This window comes from Nannobrachium achirus (assembly GCF_963921795.1).
Source record: "Nannobrachium achirus genome assembly, chromosome: 11".
NCBI classification, from domain to species: domain Eukaryota; kingdom Metazoa; phylum Chordata; class Actinopteri; order Myctophiformes; family Myctophidae; genus Nannobrachium; species Nannobrachium achirus.
Genome location: NC_137820.1, coordinates 46,246,113 through 46,251,760, shown reverse-complemented (window position 1 = coordinate 46,251,760; position 5,648 = coordinate 46,246,113).

Below are 5,648 nucleotides of genomic sequence, written 5' to 3'. Positions count from 1 at the left end.
CAAGGTGGAGGGGCCTTAATTATTTTATACTTTAGCAATTGAAAAATAGCAGATATACAAGCTCACAGCGCGCTATTTTTGAAAAGTCATGAAAATGTGTGCAAATCTTTGAATATATGTATTTTTTAAGCGAACATTTGTAACTCATATTTTGCTTCTGGGGGGGTCCCTGGAACTAAATATTTTGAGATGGATGTCCGTGGTCAAATACATATAATTTTGGGGGTCCTTCACATGAAAATGTTTGAGCACCACTGACATAGAAACCTAGGTTTTTCAAAAAACCTTCAAAGACTTTTTCAAAGACTTCAAGAATGTTCATGATTTTTCAAAAATAGCAGATCTACAAGCTCACAGCACGACACTCGGTACCGCGCTGTGAGCTTTATATCTGCTATTTTTCAATAGTTAAAGCACAAAATAACGCAGTGAATCCTTGTACACATGCAGGGCCCAGAATTTGGCCCGACACCCCTGCCGAACCCGATCATTGATTTATTTCCCCTCTCATTCCGATACCGATATTGTGCATAAGGGAAGAATTATCATATTTCCAAAACTAATTAACTGAAACTACACCTACCGATATGTGTGTGTGGAGACAGGAGGGGGTGTATGCGCATGTCGTAAAAGTTGCAATAGAATACTGATATGCGATTGACTTTTGTAGACCTACTACTAATGGTATAGCTCCTGTCAGAAAAGATTGGTTTTCCGGATCAGGGAACAGAGATTTGGAGTGAAAATCAACCAATCGTAATCTAAGCCGTTTGATCAGACATCAGAGCACCTCTGCTGATTATTATGCTATCATAGCGATCTTTAGATTTGCTTGTAATCTGAAAATGTTAACCAATTAACCACTTGAACCCTAGCATCCCTATTCTGGGCCCGGGGGTGGGGCATTTGCCAAAGACAGCAGATATAAGGTCACAATGCGTTGCAATGTAGATGAAGAGTTAAAAAGAGCTGACCAAGTACAGAGTCAACTAAGTATTAGTTTACTTAATATACATGGTTAAACTTCAAGGGGTCAAATATCAACAAATGAATAATTATGGCATGGATCGGGGCAACGGTTGCAGAGATATGAGCAGGGCAAAAGTGTGACGTGTGACGGACAGACGGACAGACAGACAGACAGCCGGTGGAGGTTTTGATAGTAAGTGCGACCTGACGGTCGCAATCAATGGGGAATCCAAGATAATAGAAACTGCAGGCTTTCTATTCCTGAAAAGTTGCAATGTTATAATGGAAGCCACTGTTCTCACGATAATAAAAATGTAAGTTTAAAAAATATATATCTTTGATATTGTCACTGGCAGACGGGTTTCTGAACACAGCCCTCCTAAGAGACACAGACTGAGTAGAAGAAAATGTGCAATTTTATCGTGAACATTAGTAAGGACCAAATGAAGATAGGTTGCAAAGTGGGGAAGTCGTCCTTTAATGGGTTTGAATTGTTAGAATACAATGAACCAAACCCTCCAGCTCATTGGGTTGGGCGTAGCAGTGTGAATATGTTATATGGTTAATATCACAGAGCACCGCTACCCTGAGGGCTTTGAAGCTGTATGCAAGTTGTAAACAGCATCATTATACACACACACCCACACACCCACACACACACACACACACACACACACACACACACACACACACTAGATAACCTTGAGTGATCCAAAACAAGGACGCAGTACAATCCTCAGTGTTAATTTAACTAAATCTGTAATTATTACTCACTGGTGCATTTATACAATATCCAGTAAAATGAACACTACGGATTTCACTGTGCATGGGAAATACTGATACCTTATCAAGCACATTTAGGCTGCTATACAGTACATGTGCATACCATATATTGAAACTCCACCAGGAGGTCAGGTAGGTTATTGTGGGCCAGCAACGCTGCATTCATCTTTTGCAGCATCATGGACGGACGGACAGATAGACAGACATGGTGCAACACAGTCTCAGCCATGCCTTTCGGCCTGGCGGAGACAATTAACCAAACTGGAGTGAAATTAGAATCACTATTGTGAAAGATTAACACAAATACTGCTCGAGTATGAGCAGGAAGAAAACAAGAGGATAATTACATGTACAAAACGTATTGACCTTGAGCTAGTGTTTGATGTCAAAGAGACCCTTAGGCCTCTCCTTGTAGGGTAGACAAGACCTGCATGTGTGCATGCACTCTGTGTACAAAATGATTGCAATGTCTGCACAACGTGATGCGTAGCAATGACTCCTGTGTATTGTCAGTCGGGTGTAGAGCTAAGCGCTGTAGTAAATTACATTGTTAACCACGGCCTCAGCCCATTAAGCGGCTTGTAACGCCTGAAGCAGTGAGTGTGCACAGTCATTAGGTTTATCATTAATGTGCACAGCAAAGTCTAACTGAACAAGGAGCAAAACATTAGCTAATGTGCCTTTATGCAGGGAAGAATTTAGAAAGGAACAGGCTTTGGAGAGGTTAGGCCGGTATGGAGTATACTGTACTTAAAGCTGCACTAGGCCATATCACTCCTCTTCTCAGGCCCGGCAGCACGAGGGGGACTGCTGGGGCCGAGCCCCATCACGCGCGGTCCCCCCGGCCCCATCAGTGAAACCGGCAAATACTCGAAAACAAAGGCGAAACACTAATTTGCATATTAGTGGTCGCAACATTAAGCTCACGGATGGCCCCATTATAGCCATTGCATCCTGCCGCTGGGGCTGCCTCTTCTACCCGAGATTTGAACCCGGTGTCCTGCATAAGTGTTGAAATGTTTTTGAGGTAATAGGATAACTTGAATCTTGACCTTCAGGTCAAAATGTGTGCATTTGGATATAGCACTGAGGACGATGGCCAATACAAACCATGTGAGCGAGCATATCCGAACACACTCTATGTGATACATGACCTTTTACATGACACTATCTAAATGTCTCTAGAAGAGCAGGGGGACAAAATACAAGCACCCACATTGTATAAGTTATTGCGACCAAAGGTCGCAGTTAACTATGGAAACCGGCACATTTTGTCCACGTATCTCTGTCTGTCTGTCACGCATGACACTGTGGTTCCCCTGACACATCACTGTGACATCACAGGCTCAGAGCAGGGGTAACGCCTGATACTGTGGTTCCCATGACACATCACTGTGACATCACAGTCAGATACTCAGTGCAGGGATCTCCATGTATGGGCATAACATGTATTGTATGTTGTGATGTCATGGGAACCACTCTAACAGAATCCCTTTTATGCCCATATGGAGATCCCTGTTGTCATCAATATTCAGCCCATATCTAACAGGACTTCATAAGGGAATGCCCATATATGGAGGAAGACCCATATCTGTGTGGCTGGTTCAGAAAGGGATCTCCATGTATGGGCATGAAAGGGATTGTATGTATGATGTCAGATGTGATAGACTCCATATACAGTACATGGATCTCCATATATGGGTAACTGGTCCGATATACATCACTGGACAGACTGCCAAGACATGGCGCGACCTCGCCCTGGTCGCATGTCGCCCTGAGGCGTCTTACTAGTTGTATTAATATACTCTACCAGATTGGGAAAAAAATTACATACTGCAGTGCTGTGCCACTTTACTTGGTCATATGACAGTAGGCTATTGCTCAAAAAGAATGAAACGTTCCTAATTTGTTTTAGATAATCATCTAATTTTCTTATTAAGTCAGTCTTTCTTATGAAAAATACAAATGATTCTCTAATGTAGCAGGCTGGGTGGGGTGCACAGTTCTGAAATATACATAATAACACAATGAAAACTTTAGGCTTTAGACTCTAGATTAATTAGGCTACCTTCCAAGAAGTCCAAACCAGATAAATGTCACTTCAGTAAGATAAGAATACATTTTATTCAGTTGTTTCTCCATAGCAGGGAATTCAACATGTTGCATTTACAAGGAATTGCATACACAGGAAAACAAGGTAGGCCTATGTATTCACATTCACGAGTGGACCAGGTGCAAGCACTTGAGAGAACCATCTTCTCATTGTATGAAAGTGTGTGTGTGTGTGTGTGTGTGTGTGTGTGTGTGTGTGCTTTTGAAATATTTTGAGATTTTTGGAGTGACAGACAGACCAAAAGGAGATTGAAAGAGATGGAGAAAAGAACACAGAGAGATATAGGAAGCGAGTTAGAGAGATGATATAGGCCTACCAGGCGGTGCCCATGAAAACATGTCCAGTGCATCCGATTGGAGGACCAGAGACATGCTTGTTCATTCCAATATATAAACTTTATTACAGGCTCAAGGCCCACAGGGTAGAAAACAATACATACATTGGGAAGTGTAGAAAACAATACATTGTTTTCTACACTTCCCAATGTATGAATGAATGAACCATTGTAAAGCGCTTTGAGCACTTGGAAAAGAATGCAATTCATTATTACAAAAAAACTAAATAATCAAGACATGACCGGATGAAACAAACCCTTTAATGATCTTGAGTGGAAAGAATGGAATTGAGCTAACTCCTTCGCATGAACCTCAAAGTTCATATGGTTACATGGTCAAAAAATGCCTGGTTACCGTCTAAAAAATGTCTGACCCTTGAATCATCCTTGCTGGATAAAATAAAAATATCCCGATATTAGACCAAATACGATTGTCACGATAATAACATTGTATCTTTTTCCAAAAATAGTCAAAATAGCAGATCTATGTAGGCTACCACTATCCATTTATACAACATTGGCTATTCAAAACTAGCAGATCTACAAGCGAAGCTCACTGGATCTAAGAAAAACTAGAAGCAGTGCTCTTCCGAACACAGTTCTCCGCCAGGTCAGGCTATATAGGCAAATGTAAAAAGGGTGCCATGTCATCTGCGGCCTGACATGATTTTTCTTTCTTTTTTTTTCTTTTTTTTTACAAATCTGAAGGAGCAATATCAAAAAAAATGTTTTACATAAGTTGGCCTCCTGGTGGCACTATAAAAATCAGATGTGAAAATGCAGGGCAAAGGATTTTCCTTGATCTCTACGGAGTGTGCAAATAAGTTTTAGACTGATCGGTGGAGTTACTGGTAAAAACACGAATCGGCCTGTTATAGCGCCACCATGAGGCTGATTTGAACATTTTGAAGTGGCATTTCTTTCTCGGCCTAGTGGCTGTCCACAGACGTACGGAAGGACACACGGACACGCACGCGGACGGACAGGGGCGAAAAGATAGTCTCGGCCATGCCTTTCGGCCTGGCGGAGACAAAAAGCTGCGTGTGTGTGTGTGTGTGTGAGGGGTTGACATGAAAAGCTTTGAGAACCACTGCAAATAGGAGATTCCAACATGAGGGTCCGGCTCCAGTTCAACAGGATCTTCGACAACAGCGCCATCATGTGGTGGGTGGTGTCATCACGGTGGTCAGTGGTGAGGTGCCACCCTGGTGTTGTGAAATAGCCGGGTTCAAGGATGTGTCTGTTCAGCGGCCTGATTCACAACACCAGCTGCAGCACACACACCTGAGAGAGACACGCAACACGCCCTCTGCTGCTGCTGCTGGATGACAAGATGCCTGCACGCATGCACACACACACACACACACACACACACACACACACACACACACACACACACACACACACACACACACACACACACACACACACACACACACACACACACAC